The 10,081-nt window shown below is 44.1% G+C and overlaps 1 protein-coding gene across 4 annotated transcripts in view; it reads left to right on the top strand.

Annotated features, from left to right (window-relative positions):
* Positions 1-10,081, top strand: part of LRFN5 (leucine rich repeat and fibronectin type III domain containing 5) — a 157,577-nt gene that overhangs the window by 85,378 nt on the left and 62,118 nt on the right. Inside the window, exon 1 of one of the 4 annotated variants that reach the window (XM_018571722.1) lies at positions 2,837-2,847. The exons of the other annotated variants lie outside the window; for them this stretch is intronic. The gene's annotated coding sequence lies outside the window, so the exon portion shown is untranslated. Of the gene's footprint in view, positions 1-2,836; positions 2,848-10,081 lie in introns of those variants that run through there. 4 annotated transcript variants of the gene reach the window in all.

The raw sequence follows: 10,081 nt of genomic DNA, 5'->3' as shown, positions 1-10,081 counted from the left end.
CCCAAACCACCATACGTCAATGAATAAAAATCTAAACGCTGTAAATATTCACCTTAATCCTTGGTCACAGTATGCACAGTGTGTTTGTGTGTGTGTGTGTGTGGGGGGTTCTTCTTTGGTATCCATGTCACTGCCTGATGATGTTGGCACTTCATCAGTTTTTACACCCATCCAGCAAGTGATGCTCACAATTTCTTTTAGGGCCCATTCAGGGGCGTCCCGAGGACAGTTGTCACCCGGATTGAATATATATTGATACCTGCCGGCGGCCATCTTGGTGATGGAAGCCGGCAGAGAGTGGAGGGGACATTCACTCGGCAGGATAAGGTATGCCGCCGGGATCCCTCCTCTCTCCTAAAACTGTCAGGCTCTCGGTCCGTGACCGAGTGCCCGACTTTTCAGAGGGGGTGACACCAAAATGACTGTCAGTCATTTTGGTGTCACCCCTCCAATGGTGTCACACATGTGTGGGCCGCACCCACCTTGTGATTCCACTGGGCCCATTCACACCAAAATCGGACTGGAAACTGTTGCAATTTAAACCTCCGATGACTTCCATTGCGATCCGTTCCATTGCTTTTCCTTAAATGTTTTTTTTTTCTTTTTGCCAATCTTTATTTCATTTAACATGTTCTGAGTAGAGACATGGAGGAGTAGTGTCACTGTGTCACTATCCTACACTGTTTGTCGCAGGCCGGGGGGAGAGGTGGTTTCTGTCAGGGAATGGTTGTTCCAGTGGAGGGGGTGCTGTCAGTGACTGGTCATGTCTTCGGGTGCTGGTGGACACTTGTTACCTCTGGGTCCAGTGGCTCTGTCAGGCATCCCACCCAGCTCTCTGACATCACTGGTTGCCAGGAGCTGGGCCAGAGTGTCCCACTCAGCTACGTCAGAGTAAGCTGGGTGGGAAGCCAGCCAGAGTGTTACAGGTTGCTATGACCCCGAGTAATGTTGTCACCTTAAGCTGATCAGTCCTGATTTGGACTGCAAACAACTCTTCCTGTCCTCATCTCCATCACATGGTGTGAAGTGTTCCGTAGTTGCAGACAAGTAAGAGATCAAGCTAGGAGCTTACTGAATTCCCGGCAGGATAAACCGCCATGTTTTAGTATTGCACTTACAGAACAGATCTGACAAAAACACTTTCAATGGTCTATTCATCTATGGTACACGTATCTCTCACTACATGAAAAACCGAATCGGTCATGAAAGGCAGTAAGCTTGCTGATAACATAATGGTTAAGGAAAGATTTGTTGCCGAGTTACTTTTCTGGTTCTCATTTACAAGTGATAAGTCCTCTTTCATTGCCGTGTTACCAGTGTTGACAAGAATGTGTTCAATTAACAATTTTTTCTTGTTGGCGCCGTGTAAATGCAGATTTTTTTTTTTTCATGGAACGACTGGCTGAGATGTAATTTGTTACTTGAAAGCCTGATGTTTCCTATTAACCTAAATTACTTTTTAGTTAATGTGTTGTGTCCTCTATCATGACGGGTCTTTTCACCCGTGCTCAGCTGCTGGGCCTCTAATTTTTAAAACCACATAAATAAGCTTAAAGTGGCCATTTGCCTTGACCTCCGACATTAGCGAATGGTTAACAGTGACCTCTTGACCTTTTTGCAGGTTACCTGCTGTTTAAATGGACATTTACACTTAGCTTTTTACTTGGATATAAAAAATGGGGAAGAACGGTTAGGTGAACGTATGGCTTTAAGATTACCCTTTCAGCTTATTTTTCTTCATAGGAAATCGATATTTCATGTTCTCTAGGCTGAGCCAAGGAAAGTCTCCCCTGGGTCCAAACCATTGATGCTGTTCAGTGCTATTTGTCCTCCTCTGCAGTGAGACATACAGTACAACATGTATGCTTTTGTGCATTGAGATACATTAAGTGGCAAACATTTGTGGACACCTGACCATCACCAAAATCCCATGGGCAATAATATGAAGTTATCCAATTCCTACTCTTTTGTGGCTAGGGCAGCCTCCAGTCTTTTGGAAATGGCTTCCACAATATTTTGGAGTGTGTGTTGGAATTTCCATCTATTTAGCCACGGGTGCTTGCCTTTGGCTAACAAAGGTGTCCATCACAGGGATCCCAAGGGGTCCACGCAAGGGTACCTTAATTCTTAAAGAAGCTATATCATGATGATGATAGCTACAAGACCATTCTTCAGGCCTGGATCACTGGTCTGCACTACTGGACGAGGCACCATGGAGGGTCATGTGTGTGTGTTAGGCAGGAAGACACACCATGTGGCTGGCACCCGAGGGAGAAGCATATCTATATCGCAGCTAACAAAGGTGTCCATCACAGAGATCCTCAGGGGTCCTCACAAGGGTACTTTATTCTTAAAGCAGCCATATCATGATGCAAGAGGCAGCAACAAGACACATTTTCAGATCTGGACCACTGATCTCCACTGCTGGAAGAGGCACCATGGAGGGTCATGTGTGTGTGTAAAGTGGGAGGACACATGACACGGCTGGCACCCAACGGAGAAGCCTATCTATATCGCAGCTAAGGTATTGAGCCCCCATACTTCCTTTAAACAAACAATTTCCAGCAGAACTCAAAAGTAACACAAATAAAAGGCCTACTCCACCTTAGGAGGCTAAACAGTAGTGTCCCTCACTACGTCCTACTGGAGCGGCTATTCCAGCTTCCAGTATAAATTAACAAAAACCCACAGTCCAATACATACATTTGTTCTGGCAGAACCTTATTCCCCGTATATGCCGACACTCTCCAGTCTGTGTCCATCCAGTGCAGCCTGGATCTCGCTCTGAGCTCTCTCCCCCTCTCAGTCACTATCAGGTGCAGGGTAATTAATAGAGAGAGAGAGGAGGTGTACCTGTTGGGCCAGGCTTAACCCTTTCCTAGTCAGGGAAAGCTGCCCTTTTCAACCTCTCACTGACATACACAGAATCGTGTACCCTGTCACAATATATAAATATATATATATCTTTATATGGACCTACTTTTAAGATGTAGATTCCTATTTGTTACAGGAAATGTATTAATATAAATTCAGCTGGAACGGTTTATCCATTTCTGCTCAGGGCCTTTCGAAACAGCCCTAGTGGTCCACTTCATGTGCCTCCCGGGCTGCTCGCCAGCTACTGGCACCGACTCAAATACCCGTCAGGCTTGTACTTTCTTGGCTGCCATTTGGAGAAGCCATTGTGAAGGGAAATGCAGTGTTTATGTTTCGAATTATATCTTGTATAAAAATGCTAATAAATCATAGCAATGGCAATAAATCTACGAATTGCTTCAATACAAATGATAGTATTAAGCATCAATTTAGTTTTCATTGGAGGGTGCAGGGGCGTTCCCTGTGTGTTATATTTGCTTTTGTAGATGTGGAGATCCAGCTCTATGTATTTATTACAAAATTAGCAAAACACAATAAGGGTATAAATTAAAGCTGAACCTCAGGCAGCTATAATAGACACAAATTAACACAGCTCTGTATTCATTAATAAATCATTAAATGCATGTTTTACATACAAGCAGTGTGAATATCTGGTGTCAGCTTCTTGCAGTCCTTGTAAAGCAAAGCTGGAGTGTGAGAGAAAGCAACAGAACAAGGAGCCAATCAGTTCATGTGCAGACAAGGAGCATGCTGGTAGGAGGTGTGAACAGATTGAAGAGGTTATCACCGTGCTGCTTCTCCTTTCACTGTCCAGTCACATGTTGGGGGTTGGTCCGGGATGACATGGACTCAGAAGAAGCGGGTTGAATGATGAAAGCCATCAGACTGAGGACATCTAGTGGCATAAACAAGTACTGGGGAGGAAATCTCTGGTCTGAAGTTAAAAGTTGCAGCAAAAGCTGGTTTTGTTGTTTTATCCTTTAATGGGCTGTTCATTTTTATCCTGTTTCGTTAAATTCCCGCTGTCCCTAATCTAAGGCTGACACTACCCAGATAGCAAGCAATTGAGCTGCAAGTTTGAAAATGACTTGCTAAACTATTGCTAGGCTTGCCGAGCTTCCCAATTCGGTTGCACAATTACAGCAAGTCTGCATTGCAAGTCTCCGGATCAACGTGCTTTGCAAAAGTGCTGTGTACACTCGCAGAGCTCTTGCTAAGAACCGCAGGACTCTTGCTGTAGAATTGCCAAGCAAATTTGTTACAAATTCCAAAAGTGTCAAATAGAACTTGTGCTGCGAGTGTTCTACAAGTCTACAACTTGCCAGGAATGTGTGCAGCAAGTTAACAAGAATTACAATTTAACCCTGACACAAGATTGTGGCAAGTTATCCTTGCTATCTGGGAATGGGAGGGGCGCAATTAAAATGAAGGTTTTTGTTGGATTTGGGCTTTATAGGGAAATTGTATACATTTTTGGTCTTCTTTTTCTTTATTCAATATTGTATAAATTGGCGTTTTTTGTTTTCAATAAAATTGGGTTTAAAATCTTTAAAATAAAGACAACGTTTTTGCAAGGTGACACTTGGTTTGCAAATCATTCTTAGGAAGCCCAGCATCACCCACATGCTTGTTGACAGTCCTTATGTAACTGTTAAAGGAGAACTATGAGGGGGGGAGGGGAGCTTTTCACTCACCTCAGAGTTCTAGCCGACCTGTGACAATGAGACTGTCACAGGTCGGCTCAGTAGATCGGGAGGTGAGCGAACACATACCGGGTTCGCTCACCTCTCGATCCTGTCACGGCTCTCTGCCATGACAGGGGGAGGGGCTGGAAAAGGTATTTTTGCTTTTTAACTTCATCATAACGAATGTTCGTAATGGAACGAAAATCGGTTAACTGAATTTCGTATTTCCTGCCTGTATTGTAATGCAACCCTCAGCAGCAGCGGATCCAAATTTCGTATTTCGGATTAAAAAAAAATCTTGTCATGTTGTTCAACCTCATTTACAGGGGTAATATTAGTTCCTGTTTCAACGAAATTCGGATCCGAAATTCGTTAACAGAATTTCGTATTTCGGATATAATTCGGAAACTGCAATTCGGATTTCGGATGCTTACGAATTTACGAATTTTAGGAAATTCATACCAATAGAATAGATTCGAAACGAATCGCACATGTCTACTGGAGGGCCGGAGTTTGGCTACCCCTGTTCTAACCCTTTCCATCTCCATCTGCCCAATAGGGTCGCAGATGGCAGTGAAAAACTGAGTCTCTAACACTTTCCCATTCAATAAAAGAAAAATAAAACATTTTTACTTGGGAGCTAACATGGTAGGTGCACAAGACAAATTTGGATCATTGTCAGTTAAATTAACAATAACTCAATGACTAATTTTTATACCTAATTTGTTTTTTTTTTCAAATATATTTTTCTAAGGGCATATACAGCTTTTTTTCTGGTACATTGTTTTAATAAAAATACCCTGCTCTACTTTTGATATAGGCTGAGAAATTACCAAAAATACAAACAATAATGTACATTCATTCCTTTTTTTAATAAAAAAAAATTAATAATGCAATTGTATCTGACAGTTATACTATTAAATAAATAGTTCCAGAGATGAACACTGTAGCTTGAAGAAGGCAGTGTTCATCTGCAGGCTGAAGGCTTACAGGCTGCATATTATCAATATGTCAGAGCTGATCACGTGATTGTGAACCACTCTGGTTGGTTCCCAATAAACTATGGGGACCCTGGCTGCCAGTTAGACATGTGCATTCTGATTCGGACGAACCTGCAAATCATGTTGATTCGGCAGTTTGTCCAAATCTGAAATAACGAATTTAATATCTGGCCGAATATACTAAAACGATATTCGGGCATACATAGATTTGTTTTAAGAACACGCAGGCAGCCATATTGCCATCTGCCATATATCCGCCATATATCCATCATCTTGGAGGCGGAGCATGTGACGTCACACGCTGAACATGCAGCGGCCAGATCACATGCGCGCCGCCATATTGGAGTCGATTTTGGCAGCCATATTGCCATCTGCCATATATCCGCCATATATCCATCATCGTAGAGGCCAGATCGCATGCGCGCCGCCGTATTGGAGTCGATTTTAGTATACACCAAGATGGCGGCGCTTGAAGATCATGGGACACCTTTGAAGTCAATTTAGCTTGGGTCTGATACATAGACCTCAATTCGGGGTCAATCATTAGAGGATGTGGTGTCCCGTCACAAGAATCCTAATGTTGCATTTGTTATAGGGGTTCTACCCTTATCCAGCAATGTCTGTGTTGCTTTTGGAAAGTTACCTTCACTTCCTGTCAGGTAAAAGTTGTCAGCAAGACAGGAAGTAAGGATAAATCTCTCTAGCATATCCATGGATAGCAGTAAAAACCTGACAGTGGTTCCAAATCTCTCTTACCACTCTAGCCAAAAAAGTTTTGGCTGGACTTATATTCTAAGGTGGCTTTAGATTTAAGAACAAGTAGGCATCCGCAGTGAAGTTTGCTAAAGTCCTTGCAGTGTCTATAATTGACCTACAGATAATTTTTACACAAAATGTGCAGTTTTTCTATAATTAACAAGAACGCTTGAGTAAAAAAAAAAAAAGAAGAAAACTGCAACTATTACAAATGATAATTCACATATCCTGGCATGATGATAATTAGATTTCAGTTTTCTTTCATTAATGTATGCCTATTATTCATCAGTTATCAGATTAGCAAGGTGAGTAAATGATAATAACTTCAGCCGTTTAGAGGAAACTTAGAGGAAACGTGGGTAGATACATTGTTTATGCCAAAAAAAAGAACTATTATGATACAGACTGCTTTCTGTTTTATTCAGAGATAGTGACAAGGTCAATGAAATATTATGTATGAAGGTTACCAGGAGATATATTTCCTAACACCAGGTGCCCCAATCCTGTTTTGTGTTCTCCCATCTAACCCACCCTTGGGATGTGTCAATCTCCCCACCCTGTGACTTCTGATTTGGTTGCAATTAGGCAACAATAGGTGCAAGGGAGATGTTGCAGGAGTAAAGTGGGGCTGCAAGGCAGAAAGTAGATGCAGGAGTAAAGCGGGGCTGCAAGGCGGAAAGGAGATGCTTCAGGAGTATAGCAGGGCTGCAGGCAGGGCCGGATTTCAGGGAGGGAGTAGAGGGGCAGCTGGGGTGTGGAATTCCTATCTCCTGATGCCCGGGACATGAAGTTCTGGGCGCCGGGCGGGTAGTTATTTCCTACATTTAGCCCTGCTTTGGGCAAGCAGAGCCAAATGTACAGTAGGAGGCCCGCCGCTTGTTCTGTACAAGTGATCTCGGTGATGTCACTGAGATCCCTTGTGTGCAGCCTGCAGGTCTGCTATTCTCCATGGGGAGGGTGGGTTGGCGGGGAGGTGGCGCATTGAGGACCCTGGCCTTGGGACAGCAGAGAGAGTAAATCCAGCCCTGGCTGCAGGGCGGAAAGGAGATGCTGCAGAAGTAAAGCGGGGCTGCAAGATGGAAAGGAGATGCTGCAGGAGTAAAGTAGGGATGCAAGGCGAAAGGAGATGCTGCAGGAGTAAAGTAGGGATGCAAGGCGAAAGGAGATGCTGCAGGAGTAAAGTAGGGATGCAAGGCGAAAGGAGATGCTGCAGGAGTAAAGTGGGGCTGCAGTGTGGAAAGGAGATGATTCAGGAGTAAAGCAGGGCTGCAATTCTCATCCCCTAGTTGAGTGTATAGGACCGTAGGGGCTGCAGGATTGGGATTCCTGGTTGTAGACACATAGCTCTTGGTTACCTGCCGTTTAGAGGAAACTTAGAGGAAACGTGGGTAGATACATTGTTTATGCCAAAAAAAAGAACTATTATGATACAGACTGCTTTCTGTTTTATTCAGAGATAGTGACAAGGTCAATGAAATATTATGTATGAAGGTTACCAGGAGATATATTTCCTAACACCAGGTGCCCCAATCCTGTTTTGTGTTCTCCCATCTAACCCACCCTTGGGATGTGTCAATCTCCCCACCCTGTGACTTCTGATTTGGTTGCAATTAGGCAACAATAGGTGCAAGGGAGATGTTGCAGGAGTAAAGTGGGGCTGCAAGGCAGAAAGTAGATGCAGGAGTAAAGCGGGGCTGCAAGGCGGAAAGGAGATGCTTCAGGAGTATAGCAGGGCTGCAGGCAGGGCCGGATTTCAGGGAGGGAGTAGAGGGGCAGCTGGGGTGTGGAATTCCTATCTCCTGATGCCCGGGACATGAAGTTCTGGGCGCCGGGCGGGTAGTTATTTCCTACATTTAGCCCTGCTTTGGGCAAGCAGAGCCAAATGTACAGTAGGAGGCCCGCCGCTTGTTCTGTACAAGTGATCTCGGTGATGTCACTGAGATCCCTTGTGTGCAGCCTGCAGGTCTGCTATTCTCCATGGGGAGGGTGGGTTGGCGGGGAGGTGGCGCATTGAGGACCCTGGCCTTGGGACAGCAGAGAGAGTAAATCCAGCCCTGGCTGCAGGGCGGAAAGGAGATGCTGCAGAAGTAAAGCGGGGCTGCAAGATGGAAAGGAGATGCTGCAGGAGTAAAGTAGGGATGCAAGGCGAAAGGAGATGCTGCAGGAGTAAAGTAGGGATGCAAGGCGAAAGGAGATGCTGCAGGAGTAAAGTGGGGCTGCAGTGTGGAAAGGAGATGATTCAGGAGTAAAGCAGGGCTGCAATTCTCATCCCCTAGTTGAGTGTATAGGACCGTAGGGGCTGCAGGATTGGGATTCCTGGTTGTAGACACATAGCTCTTGGTTACCTTCATACAAAGCAATCTACAAGTCTGCCCCCGGCTGCATCACCAACCTCAACCCAAACCATCCTCTCTGCTCCTCTTAAGACCTCCTGCTCTCTAGCTCTCTCGTCACCTCCTCCCATGCTTACCTCCAGGCCTTTTCCAGGGTGTCCCCCATCTTTTGAAACTCCCTACCCCAATTTATTTGCTTATCTTCTGCTCTGTCCACCTTTAAGAGAACCTTGAAAACTCATCTCTACAGGGAAGCCTATCACACCTCAACATAAGTGTCCTTTCACTTCTTCCATTAACTCATCCCACACAATCATTATCTTTTGTATCACTTGCCCCTCCTTCTAGGTTGTAAGCTCTCACGAGCAGGGCTCTCCTAACACCCCTGTTTTGTAACTGTACTGTCTCCCTCCATTTTGTAATGGGCTGCGCAAACTCTTGGTGCCATATAAATCCTGTATAATAATAAAAATAATAATAATTCAAAGCATTAACCTGCTTAACTGAAATTTCAGATTAAATCAGCTAAAACATACTCGGTTCATCAAAATAAGAGATGTACAAAATCTTAAAGAAAGCAGCGATGACCTAAGTAGAAAAGCCTGTCCCCTGCCAGCATTATCCGAAGAAGGATGTTTGCTCTCTGCATGGGGGCAGTGGTTTCTCTGCATAGGTCCAACATGCCCCTAATCAGCAAGGAGCATACGTTTTGCTTGCAACCCCGGTACTTGTGCATATAGCCAGTTAAGAAGTAAAGAAGTCACCTGGCAAGGTCCACTATGTAGAACACCTTTAATAAAGACGCTAAACAATCATGGTGACACCAGTGAACAACGTTTTGGAACTGTTAGTGCTCCCTTCATCAGGCAAACACGGTGACAACCATACAAACAGTGGTGCTTCTATGATGGTTTGTCACCGTACATGTATTGCCTCACTGCTGTTTGTATGGTTGCCACAGTGTTTGCCTGATGAAAGGACCACTAACGGTTCCAAAACATCGTTCACTGGTGTCACCATGATTGTTTAGCATCTTTATTAAAGACATACTACATACTTGACCTTGGGAATGCGGGTGACTTCTTTTCTCCATTTGGATTTACACGGCGCCATCCGCAGATCATACCAGCACCCATCTTATGACATTGGGAGACCAGTCTGGAGTGCGGTGGAACAAGGACTAATATAGCCAGTTATCTATCACTTAATTCCTGATACTTATACATGTAGAGCTGAGAACTTTTTGGTAACTATTCTCTATTAAATATTCATGATGGAAGATGAATGGATTACAACTCAAACATATATTAGAACAAGTGTGCATGAATCATTTAGAAGTCTTGAAACCTGGACTAAGCATTTCCTTTGAGTTCTATCGATTATGTATTCCAAAGTACTTGCTTTAGTAAAACATGCTTTTTCTATACTG

Source organism: Nanorana parkeri, unplaced genomic scaffold (genome assembly GCF_000935625.1).
Source record: "Nanorana parkeri isolate BGI_ZX_2015 unplaced genomic scaffold, ASM93562v1 scaffold1818, whole genome shotgun sequence".
Classification (NCBI taxonomy): Eukaryota; Metazoa; Chordata; class Amphibia; order Anura; family Dicroglossidae; genus Nanorana; species Nanorana parkeri.
This window is presented reverse-complemented; position numbering and strand designations above follow the sequence as displayed.